The sequence below is a fragment of the Drosophila persimilis genome, unplaced genomic scaffold (assembly GCF_003286085.1).
Source record: "Drosophila persimilis strain 14011-0111.01,24,50 unplaced genomic scaffold, DperRS2 tig00000735-arrow-arrow-pilon, whole genome shotgun sequence".
Lineage (NCBI taxonomy): Eukaryota > Metazoa > Arthropoda > Insecta > Diptera > Drosophilidae > Drosophila > Drosophila persimilis.
Window position 1 is genome coordinate 1,355,621 of NW_020825346.1, and position 11,880 is coordinate 1,367,500.

General features: G+C 43.0%; 2 non-coding genes across 2 annotated transcripts; one reads left to right on the forward strand and one right to left on the reverse strand.

The window, feature by feature from the left end:
• Window positions 1-2,975: 2,975 nt before the first annotated feature.
• Trnas-aga lies at window positions 2,976-3,057 on the reverse strand. Its single transcript has one exon. It is a non-coding gene; the product is annotated as a tRNA-Ser (tRNA).
• A 3,338-nt stretch (window positions 3,058-6,395) lies between these two features.
• Window positions 6,396-6,477, forward strand: Trnas-aga. Its single transcript has one exon. It is a non-coding gene; the product is annotated as a tRNA-Ser (tRNA).
• The last annotated feature ends 5,403 nt before the right edge of the window (window positions 6,478-11,880 follow it).

The following is an 11,880-nucleotide window of genomic DNA, read 5'->3' on the forward strand; positions in this document are numbered from 1 at the left end:
AAACTAAAAAGAAAAAAAGAAACAACATACAGAAGGTCTTTTGTTGGCATTATTTTTTGGTTCGTCTGGAGCTTGACGAGTTTGAATTGTTCTATTATTCGTGGGTATTGATGAGGCCTACCAGAACCCGGATTTATTGCGTATAGATCGCGTGACATTATTGCATTTTTTTCTCAAGGGTGTCTTCTGTGGTGGCAGGCAGCCTCGAGATGCTAGTCTCTTTCTAAGTTTAAGAGATTCAAAGCTTCGAAATGACTTACGTTTATTTTTGGCATATCGAACATCTGGGGAAAATCATAACATTCCCCGGTATCAGGTATCCAAAGAGTATCCAAATGCCTTTGCCAATCAATCGCTTGACTATAAAGCAGCTGGCACTGTCCTGGGTCTCGCTGGGACTCATTGCTTGTGTCATTTGGCAAATTGATTTCGTTTGAGGACACCTGACAGGCAGTTTTCCGCCGCACCCCATCCCGGGGAGGCCCTGTCGTCGATATTTGTTTAGCGTCAAGTGAAAGTTTTCCAACATGTACGATTCTTTCTAAGTGATTTTTTGTATTTTCTTTTGTTTTATTATTGGGAGTGGGACTGGGACTGGAAGTGGGAGTAGGAGAGGGAGTGGGAGTGGGAGTGGTGGAGGTCTGTGTCTTCGTCTGTGTCTTCGTCTGTGGCAAGTCTTTCACTCGCTTTGTGGGCTCTTTCAGTTGTCGGCAGCATGTTGCTAGGAGCCATGTTGACGCTAATTAGACACTCAATAAGTGTGGGTCTGCCTCTTGGTCTTTTGGCTTATTAATGGAGTGGAAGGCGGATGGGGCATGTAGGCAGCCAGCCAGACAGCCAGCCAGCCAGCCAGCCAGAGCCAGTTGTGGTTGGATGTCGGCAAATAACAAAAGGCAACATTTTTACCTGCACTGGCAACATGTTGCAGGTAGCTTGTTGCTGCTGTTGCTGCTGCTGCTGCTGCCGCTGTTGTGGCTCCTTTTTGTCGTCTTCATCTTCATCTGGTTTTGGTTGCCCTGCGGCATCGGCGGCATGTGGAACAACAGAATGTGTCATGTTGTTCTTGTCCCGTTGTTGTTTTTGTTGTTCGCGCAATCGATTTGTTGTTGGTGTTCAATTAATTGTACTCAATGGCAATGTTGCAAGTTGCTACTGTTCGTTCGGTTGTTGCAACACCCTCTTTATGCGATGGGTATTACAAATTTTGAACATATGTACATGCAATGCAGCAGCAATTTTGAATTTTGTTAGTAATTTTTTAAAAATACCTTTAGTTTGTTCAGCGTTTTTGGTATTTTTTTGGTCTTTTTAGTGTTTAAATATAGAAATAATATATATAATATAATATAGAAAAGTTTATTTAAATGGAATTTGGTAGGAGCCTTAAAGTTCATCCTTAAAGGACATGCGATGATTTTTATTGATTTTTATTTTCCTTGAACGGAGTATACAAGCGGTTATCATTTATCTATCAATCACTTATCATATTAATGATAAATGGAAAGACAAAACTCTTTTTGAGCACTCAAACACCAATTCACGTTTCATTTTTGTTCCTTAAATGCTTTACGATCTGCAGTGTATTAAATGTTTCGACTTCCACGGTGTTGGAATATTCCTCTGGTTCTGCCTGGCGCCAATCGACGATCGTTCATCGAATTGAAAGCGACGGCGGCATTGAAGATAGACCACAACCGCCCCACCACCCGCTCTCCAGAGATTACAATCAGCAACAACAAATTACAATTTATATAGAAAAATAAATTTGTACTATTTGCCTGCCCCCCTCCCAGCCTCTCTCTCGTACTTCATTGTCCCGCCTCTCGGGTGGTCCTCAAAAAAATGTTTTGTTAATGCTACGCCGTGTCCAGTCATTGTTCGTTTTTGGATGGTTGGATGGATGGATAAAAGATATATTTCAGTGGATAAGACATGGAACAAGAATAGAAGATATTCAGGGAATGTTGGAACGAATAAAGTCTACCATCTGGATCCGTTCATAAAGCAATCGTGTGTCCGGACAGGGTCATAAGCGGAATGTTGATTTCCATTGATCTTTGGTTTCAGAACTCGCCCTTAGCTTTGCCTGATTCAGGCAGACTCCCAGACTCCCAGGGAGCCGCTACTCGTGTCTACCCCCCAAAGGGAAGATGCTTTTTAATTAGCCAGCAACAAGCAGCAGACAAAGAAAATCGCAAGAGAGAGGATGCCCGAAATCAAACAGCAACAACAAGAGGCATATAAGTAAGCGGCAGAGGGGAGAGGGTGCTGCCCAAGATGAAGGTGCTGCCCCAAAATGCTGCAAGCGAAATGAGGCGACGAAACACGAAACCCATCCCCATCCCCATCCCCATCCCTACTGCCGCCACTTGCCACTTTCTGCTTTCAACCAAAAGACAACTTCATTTTTGTTGTTCTCACTGTCTGCCGCAGGGCGGGTGGCGGGGGGGTCATGCAAAAGTGTTAATGGCGGCTAATAAGGCGAGGCAAAGGACGAACCCAAAGGGGCAGAGACACAGACGGGGACACAGACGGTGACGATGACGGAGACAGAGGCAGAGACAGAGACAGAGACGGTGGCAAAGACGGAGTCAGGGAGGCGGAACGTCGCCGAATGACATTAACAAGCGTGATAACAAAAAAATACAAAAAATAAAATAAAAAAAATAAAGATGAAGATGAAGACGTTGCAAAAGGGCGTGAAAAAAAAAATAAGAAAGAAAACTACGAAAGCAAGAGGATTTAGCAAAAAGAAAATTTTTGAGGGGGAGGAAAAGGCAGAGCTGAAAATGTGTGGGGAAAGTTCTACAAGAAGTGAAAGAATAGTTACAAATGGAAGAAAAGGTGATGGAAAATGGAAAAAACAAGAGGTGCAAATGGTACATATATTTCATTGAAAGGAAGCAAACAGACAGAAGAATATGGAAAAAAGGAAATCCAGGAGAGGATCACAGATCAATGCTCCCCGCGAATAACGCAGTCGGTAGGATTCGAACCTACGCTCCCAGAGGGAATCTGATTTCTAGTCAGACGCCTTAACCGCTCGGCCACGACTGCTCGTATTCGGATGCCGTCCAACGAGCTTCAAGCCTAACGAACTAATATTAACTGCTGCGTGGAGATTTATATTTATAGAAACGCCGAAAGCTGCCTCAACAAAAACTAACAAACAAAAAAAAAATAGTTTGCACATTTAATTAAAACAAATATGGAATAAAGTGGTTATAAAGTGGGTTAAAATGAATGTTCAGTTTGTAGCGTTTTGTTCACTACTTAATCAGATAATTTCCTATCAGAGCAGACTTTCGCAATACGCAAACCGTATGGAAAGCGAGAAGAAGACTTTTGGGTTGGGTCACCCGTCATTGTGATCCCCAATTGATATGGCAATTTCGAGTAATCCCAAACATAAATGTCGAAATGTTGTTGTCCAAAAGCAGATCAAAACTATTTATCACTGAAGGAGGTATCGGTATCGGTATGGGAAACATTAGATCTGCAAATGAGATCTGCCAAAAGAGGATACAAAAAAAAACACACACACACACACACAAATTAAGTTTTTGCAAAAATATTTGACCTTTTTTGGTTCATTGACTTGCGAGACCTCTGCTCTGCTCTGAATCCCCTCCCCCTAGGGAGCATCTCTATGCTTGTCTCTCCATAAACCTATCTATCCATCTAACTATCTATCAAATTTGCTTAAATTTTAATTTTTGGCTAACAAGATTTTCGGTTTCTTTTCGCGACTGCTGCTGCCGCTGCCGCTGCTGGCACATAAAAATTAATTAAAAATCATAAAAGAAAGCGCCGTTAGCGGAGAGTGGCCCACTAGGCTGGCAGAGTATCTAGTGGTGGTATCTGGTGGGGGGTTGAGTTCAGTGTATCTGCTAGGTACACGCACTTGCTGCCCCCCGCGCCAAAAGTTGAATCAACTTTTGTTTCAAGTTCAACGCTCTACGCACTCTTACGTCCGCCAAGAGAATACTCTTTCCATCATCAAGTACATCGAATCGTAGAAAGATAAGGAGTACTTAAATTTATTCGTTCAGAAAATTTAATACAAAATTTTAAGAGAGAGCCTGGAGCCAGGCTAAAAAAGAAGCCAGGCCAAAGAAATGTATAGACGTTACTCATCTTACTATTTATATAGTCTTTGATAGCACTCTGGCTCTGATCTCCTGTTTTCAAATGAGTATTTTTCCAGCAAATAATACCCTCTAAATCTAAAGCTTGTAATGCATCTGTTATTTTCACATTCAAACCTTTTTTTGGCGATATAGTGTGTGCATACTTTGCCAAGGCTCAAATTCAAGCTGCTTCCCATAAATGTATTTTGTATATTCGTATCTGTCAGATACACACACGCACAAATGCGTGCTGAGGGCGTCACTCTGCGCTTAGCCTTGACAATGAAAATACACCCAAAAATACAATATACATATAAACAAAAAAAAAAAAAAGGGCAGCCGGTTTCAGGTCTACGGCCTCGGTTTTTTGGCTCCTCGGGTCGCCGCATCGGTCGCCGCATCGAGTGCGTCGCTCTCGTTCAGAGTTCAAAGTACTTCGATATATACCAATCCTTATATATTTGTGTGCATATATATGCCCGTATAGTGGTGAAAATAATCAATAAATGAACTGTAAGACGCCAGCACACAGCCAGGCGCACAGACCCACCGCCCAGGCACCAGAAATTTAGCTGGCATCTAATTAGAAATTTAAGCCAAGACGGATTCTGCTGCTGCTGCCTTCGCTGTCTATTATTTTAGCATTGCTCAAAATAATCATTTATCTTCTTAATCGCTGCTTGTCAAGCCGCTGCCAGTCGAGGGTCTCCTTCGGCCGGGATGGAGGACGAGTCGCGAGACGCCCGACCGGCTCTGAGGACGTCTTGGCAGCTGCCAAATGTTTTGTCTGCCGTCGTCTCCTCCATCGTCTGCGTTTACTCTGCCGTAAAATTAGAGCCAACTAAAACTATGCAGCGGGATCTGTCTAAAGCTGCCACACTTCACTCACATTCCCCCTCCCCCTCCTGCCTGACACACCGTCGCATCGGTTCTTGCGCCTATTACTCACTAACCCTTTGCCCTTTGCCCTTTGCCTGGCCATTGGCAGGATTTTGCTGTTTTTTGGAACAGTTTTTGAACTGTCTTTTTTTCTTTCTTTATAAAATTGTGATTTAACGAGAGGACATCATATTTATGGGCATGGTTCAGTTTTTTGATGGACGGGAATCAGTTTTTCTGTGGTCTTCCGGCGCTCTTTTGGTGAAAGAAAAAGAAAATGAAGCCCATTGTCAAGATACAGCCATACTCAAGAACTCGATCCCATAACTTATAATCAATATTTTTCATTTTCGCCCGAAACCCATGATATTTTCTATCAGTTGACGTTTCGTTTTTAAAATAGTTTCGGGGCGGAAATCGCATTGCCATTAGGCAATGGCAGGCGCTTCCTCCCTCATGACCTACGACAACAAAAAGAAAATGGAGTAAAAATAAAAATAGAAGGGAAAGGAATGTTCTTGCAAAACCAATGTTTCCATATATTTTATCACAATTTTATGTGCCACCAATCGCATATAAAGTCTAAATAAAGGGAAACAAATGGTTTATGTTGCTCTTTGGAAGTGGAGGTTGGATAATATCATTACCTTCACTTATTGCAGATACTATTGAATCCGAGAAGCTGGTATTGGTACATCTCTACAACCTATAATATTCCTTCTGCCACTTGACCTTATCTGTAGTCGGTATATTATGCACACAGAAAGATTGGAAATAGTAATTAGTATGATAAGTTAAGCCGAAAAACCGTTCATATTATAGTAATCTTTTTATAGATAATAGTACTTAAGTTTCTATATATATATCTGGCTCAACAATTAAAACCAAAAAACGAACTTGGTTGTCTTATTGTTTTAAAAAATAAACTCGTGGAAGACGCATAACCATTCCAAAACATTTTAACCTGTTTTCGGAGTACTTTTGCCACCTAATGGGATTCTGGCCATACCGTCTATTGCCAAATATTTATACATATATCCATGAAACGTCATCTGTGTAGATGTTTTCTGTGTACAGCTTTTAAAGCACCACGATTGTATTTTTGGATCGTGTGGAAACACGAGCCACTTTTAGGGCGATTTTTAGATTGAGTGGCGGCCAACGTGAGGTGTGAGGTGAGCATGGAAAATCTTATCAATCTCAGGGTATGTGACATGACAGTTTATCGCAGAGAATACCCAACTTTTTAATGCAAATGACAATTGGGCCCTAACAAGGCAAAAAGTGGCTTAGGCCACAACTATAAATAGCAGCCCTGAGATAATCGTATAGAAGACCCTCGTGGATTGCCGTTTCACGGCGATTGGGCGGGCAGGTGTCACCGAAGCAGTCGTGGCCGAGCGGTTAAGGCGTCTGACTAGAAATCAGATTCCCTCTGGGAGCGTAGGTTCGAATCCTACCGACTGCGTAGAATGACCGCATATTTTGTATCTTTCTATGTCTTTAAATATTTTTTTTCCTATTATTTCTCACTGACTTTAGAGACCCAAGAAAAAAAATCATAGACGAGGGAAACAAACTCGAATAGTAATTAACCCCATATTGATTGAATTTTAAAGGCTTTTAAAGCCCGTGCCACCCGCTGGGCTTTGAACCGCAGCAGCAAGTCCGCACAGTCCGCCAGAGAGGGACCCAGAAATGGACTCAGCATTGGATCATTGACCCCGGGACTCTTAAGATGGCAGACGAAGAAGTGTTCCAGAGATGCCAAGCGCGTGATAGACAGGCGACGAGCGAGAGACGACGACAACTTGCGCAAATCAACGACAGAAATCAGAGCAACGCATGAAGCCGACGAAAAAAATTCGCGAAAAAAATAAGAGAAGACAAGAAATGGGCAAATGTTAGATACGCGTATCTTTCGGTTTGATTTCGGGGCTTTCTGGCGGTTGTTTCTGCCGAGAGATAAACGACCGCACAAACGAAAGACTTTGACCCAAATTCGGCTCAAAGCCTGCGTTGATTAATCGACTTTTGCGCTGCTGCTCATCTCACAGATACGAAAAAAACAACAACAACAACAAAAAAATAGAATTTGCACAGCTGCTCCGCAGGCCCAAGCCCAAAGCCAGAGCCCAGAGCCCAGACCCAAGTCCGAACTAATTGAGGAAATCGAATGTAAAATTATGTGAGCAGCAAGCAAAAAAAAATATTCGCAAACAGCCGTGACGCATGTATCTGATAGATACGCGGATACACTCCATTCGGACTTCACACGAAACCCAAAAGAGTTTTTGACCTTCTTCCTCCATCGCTTTGTTCGCCAAATTTTCACTTTTGCCCCCCACTAAAAACAGTTAATATTATGTGTCGAAATCACTTCTTCTGTTCGACACTCCCATTATTTTCTGTCCGATTTCATATTTGCAATCCAACGCCAAAGACTGCTCCAGTCTGCTGGCACCGATTCCATCTTTCGGATACCTGGAAATTGTCTCAATTCGAGCGGAGTTTGCTGTTATTATTTCAGCAATACTCGAACTCGTATCTATGTGGGCCAAAACTGCAGACACCCCTCCGGAGATCAACCTGAGAAGTAACCCTAACATAGATACAAGTGTTCAGAAGTACGACATTCGATGAGCAATTTGGCAAGCTTATTTCCGACAAGAAATTCACGATACATATGTATATATCTTTGTGTTGGGTTTATCTAGGGATAAGATACGAGTTTTTATGGGATCGCTCGCAATTTTGTCATGAGGGCTGGGAAAAACATAGAGATAAAGAGATGTCCCACGACCGCAAGCTATGTTCTAATTGTGTTCCATTTAATGACCTATTTTATTTGAATTTTTAGAGAACAACACCTCATCTGGATCTGAAGCTCTGCCATCGGAATGAAGGGGACTGAAAGCATTCAATGAGTGTAACCCTTTAAAGTACGATACTGAATCCATTATGAAACAGTTTCTGGCTATTTATGGAATACAACTTTTCCTAATCCGTGATGCTTAAGCCGTTTAACAGTAGAGTGTCCCAAACTTGGCCATAAAATAAAATGTATTTACATTTAATAAGCAAAATCAACTAACCAAGTTCCTCATGCGGTTAAAGTTTTGTTGCCCTATTTCTGTACTACCACACACTCTATAAGTCACAAGTTAAACGTTTGCCCTGGCCACGCCCCCGAATGGGGGGGGGGCAGACTACAAAACTGTCAGATGGGCGGAGGCAGAATGGAGTCCCACAAGGATGGGTAGGGGCATTCGGGATGGATGGATGGATGGATGGATGGATAGATGGCGGTGGCTGACTCAACTTGGAAGGGAAGTGCAAAATGTTGAGAAATCATTTGCATAAAATAATTTTGCGTGTTTTGAGTAAATAAATTACAGAACAAGTGTAGGGCAGGCCGCAGCAAGAGAGAAGTAGTAACCGATACGGCTACGGAATACCGGCCACAGATACAAATACAGATACAGATACAGATACAGCTGCACATAGACATACAGATACATAAGCCCACACACACTTGTGTGGAGAGGCAATGGCAAAAGTTTTTCTTCAGTCTGTCTGAACGGAGTTGTGCAGACAAAAGATACAAATATATATACACATTCCTCGCCCCGGAATCCTCTGTCCCCTCCACCCCCTCCCAATCCTTGGTAACATGTCGTTGAGCAATTAATAACGGATTATGAGGCGACGACGACAACGACGACGACGACTCCCACTAGCATTGACAATGCGGAAAAAAATGGCATAAATATGGGCTACAACGGACGAGAGGAAAGGACGAAAGGTGGGATAAGCTCTCTGACGGTATCTTTGAGATTCACATTTTTGTGGACAAAGAATAAAAACACCCAGTAAGTACAAACAGTACTTCAGCCCGGCATTCGGACTCTGAGATACCCCTGTTATCAGCTAGGGACCGAAAGAATCTTCTCGAATACACTTCTCGAATTATTAAAAGGCAGTTTAGGCTTGTCTATAGGTCCCTCTATCTGTGAAATCAACAAGCTGTTGCCTTCTCTTACATTTCTGCTGTCCCCTACAATCGCAGAACCAATACCTGCCATAGTTTCAAAAATCATTTTAATCGCTAGTCTATTAGATACCAAAACTATGCCTATGTCATCCATCTTCTACTTTTCTTGAGGCGACAACAAATAATGGAAAATCATGATAGATTCCTTTGATCAAAAACCACGAATGCATTTACTCAAAATTCCTTGAATATTTCTGTTTTAGATCGTATTCGAATACAACATACCCTTGAAGCCTGTACGGATTGCGGGGAACGCATATCTATGCGCTACAAATGTATCTTTCATCATTGGCTCTACTCCGCCCCCCCTACCCCCATCGCACACAGCTTTTCTTTCTCGGCTCTGCCGCTGTACCCTTGGCGCTGGTGCCAGGCTTTTAAGCTGATGAAAAGGAAAATTCCCGACCATTCAAAGTCCAAAGTTTTCTTTCTTTTGAAACGTGGTTCCTCCTCCATTCCCTCACTCGATTTCCATCTTTATATATATTTTTTTTTTTTTGGTTGAGGGCCGGATTTCTTGTGAAAAGCGTAAAAATTGCTGTAGATTAGCCTCGACGACGGCGACATTGTTGGGGCTCTGTTTGCGTTGAGGGACATCTCATATGAGTGTTGGGCATTAAACCTCCAAAGTTCGTCCTGAAACTGGTATCCAAAGGGAGTAGAGGGAGTGAAAGAAGTAAGAACAGAAAGAATGTTTAAGCAATAGGAGTGTACGATGTGGAATTGGCATTAAATGTAAAGAAAGAAACAACAAAAATATCAAAGGAATTTAAGGCGCGAAATTGGGATTGATATAATGTATAACCATACTTTTGGAAGTACTTGAAGGAGTGAAGAAAGTGTTGACTATCTTGGCCCTGAATAGTTTTCTTTTTCTTCGATTGGAACTTATGGATCTTCCAACCTTCTAATACCTCTTAAGAACGACTGAACTACAGATCCATTCGACATCCTATATAAGCCCTGACAGTTCTTCGGATTTCCCACCTTTGGATCTGCTGCTGTTTATTTTTATTATAAAACAAAAACAAGCTACAAAATATATATATATGGAAATTCCACAGCTGGGGTCCCCAAGCGCCTCACTGCCCCTCCTCGCCCCCTCGCCTCAGACCACCCTGTCAAGTAAATTCTATTACACTTTTCGTATTTTTTTGTTGTCTTTTTTTTTTGGCTTTTTCGTTTTATTTTATGTGCGTCTTGTGATTTTTTTCGTTGTTATTTTGGTTGATTTTTGTGGAGCTCTCTCAAGTGCAATATGCAGGCCTCCCTGTGTCCTGGGCCCCGCTTTCCCTGCCTCTACCCTGCGAGGTCTGTCTCATTCTTTTTAGTATCCTTTTGGATTTGGCTCTCCGGCTCCTTCATGTATTTTTTATCTAAATGCCCCAAAGGCATTCTTTTGCAGCATAGACAAAGTCCTGGCTGGTGCCTTCTTCTACTCATCCGAAAAAAAAGCGAAGAAAATAACGCAGTTTCTCTGTTGCTGCTTTTGTTGTTGCTGTTGTGGCACGGGTATTTTTTTTTTTTTTGTGACTTGCAACAGAAGTTGGGGAAAAAGTTGCAAAGACGGCAAAAGTCATGCGCCAGAGAGCTCCTGAAGGACGCATCAAGGAGACACACTGTGGCAGCAGTTGTTCTCCCCTCCCCCATCCCCCCAACCCCCCACCACCACACCACAGCACACCTCTTTGCCCTCCCCGCTAGCCTTCTGTTTCTCTATCGGTGTCCCCGTCTCACTCTGGCCGCTTCATCATCATTAGCGCCCTCCCAAAAAAAGTGCAAAAAGAAAAAATGCAACACACAAAAAGAAATGCCGAAAATATGCTTAGGGTTAAGTGTTCCCGTTAGAGGGTAAGGCAGCTGGAGGCACACCGGCACCCTGCCTCATGCCACTCTCCCTCGTCCACCTCCACCTCCCCCTGTTCTCCTGTCAGGGCCATCGCCCTCACCATCATCGGTGCTGCCATCATCGCCCTCGCAATTGTCAAGGCCCTAATCCAAAGGTTTCTTGTGTTCCAGGGGGTTTCCAGGGATAACGGTGCATACGGATACACACACTGTCCATTGTTTGACCACGACAATTGTTACACACACAAAAACCTATGCGAATAACGGCTACCCCGAACAAGGGATACTCTTTCGACCAGGAGTCATTGAGAGACGGGATGCTACCATTTTCCATATGGAGATGTTACTGTTCCCCAAAAAAGGAATGATCCATCGATTGTGCCGATCCCCGCTCGAAGGCTATGGCAAGGGTATACAAAGCAGCCGAATATTTAAACAATTTCAGGCTCAAATCCCCCCTCCCCACCATCAAGAGGCGGCCCTGCAGTTCAATGCACCTCATATCTAAAACCCAAAAAAAAAAAAACCAGAAAGAACGTATATAAAATTCTGAAGAAGAAAACAAAAATAAGCAGGGAAGGCCTCACACGCACACATGCATCTGCGAGTGTTCTTGGGTATGTGTGTGTGTGTTTGTGTGTGTTATTTATTGCGACACAAAGGACTCTTGCAGGGAGAGACAGACGTTCAATGTCCTGCAGCCTGAAAACGGGCTAATAAAATGTGACGAGCGTAACGCAAAACGCAACGCGAATTGAAAACTTTTGCTGTGGCAGGACACATGGCTAGCCCACACACACACACACACACACACACAGACAGCACGCAGGACATTGACACCCGAAAATAAAATAAAATAAAAAAAAAAAGAAACGCCAGCGAGCCGAAAAGTCCGAAGCCCTACGAAGACGCCGCCGAAACTGCCGACGAAAGCGAAGCCCAAAAAGCCAATCCCTCTCACAGGACATG